Below are 336 nucleotides of genomic sequence, written 5' to 3'. Positions count from 1 at the left end.
GAGTCTGAGTCAAGACCGAGTCCAAAGAGGTTCAAGTCCCAGTCAAAACCGAGTCCAAAAAGGTTTGAGTCCAAGACAAGACCTAGTCCAAAAAGGTTTGAGTCCAAGAAAAGATTGAGTCCAAAAAGGTTTGAGTCTGAGTCAAGACCGAGTCCAAAAAGGTTTGCGTCTGAGTCAAGACCGAGTCCAGGACAGAAAAAAAAGTCTTATGCATGATCAGTATCAACACAATCCTTTTGGGTTTCACTTCACCTCCAATATTATTATCAACATTATAAAGACACCTGGACTCGGTCAAGACCAGAAGCCATATTGGGCAAGACCAGTGGCCGAGAC

General features: G+C 43.8%; 1 protein-coding gene across 2 annotated transcripts in view; it reads left to right on the top strand.

Moving 5' to 3' along the window:
- LOC116690511 (high choriolytic enzyme 1) overlaps nucleotides 1-336 on the top strand; it is a 34,433-nt gene that overhangs the window by 33,500 nt on the left and 597 nt on the right. The gene's annotated exons all lie outside the window — the stretch shown is intronic.

Source organism: Etheostoma spectabile, chromosome 6 (genome assembly GCF_008692095.1).
Source record: "Etheostoma spectabile isolate EspeVRDwgs_2016 chromosome 6, UIUC_Espe_1.0, whole genome shotgun sequence".
Classification (NCBI taxonomy): domain Eukaryota; kingdom Metazoa; phylum Chordata; class Actinopteri; order Perciformes; family Percidae; genus Etheostoma; species Etheostoma spectabile.
Note: the sequence above shows the minus strand (reverse complement) of the source record. Positions and strands in the feature narration are given on the sequence as shown.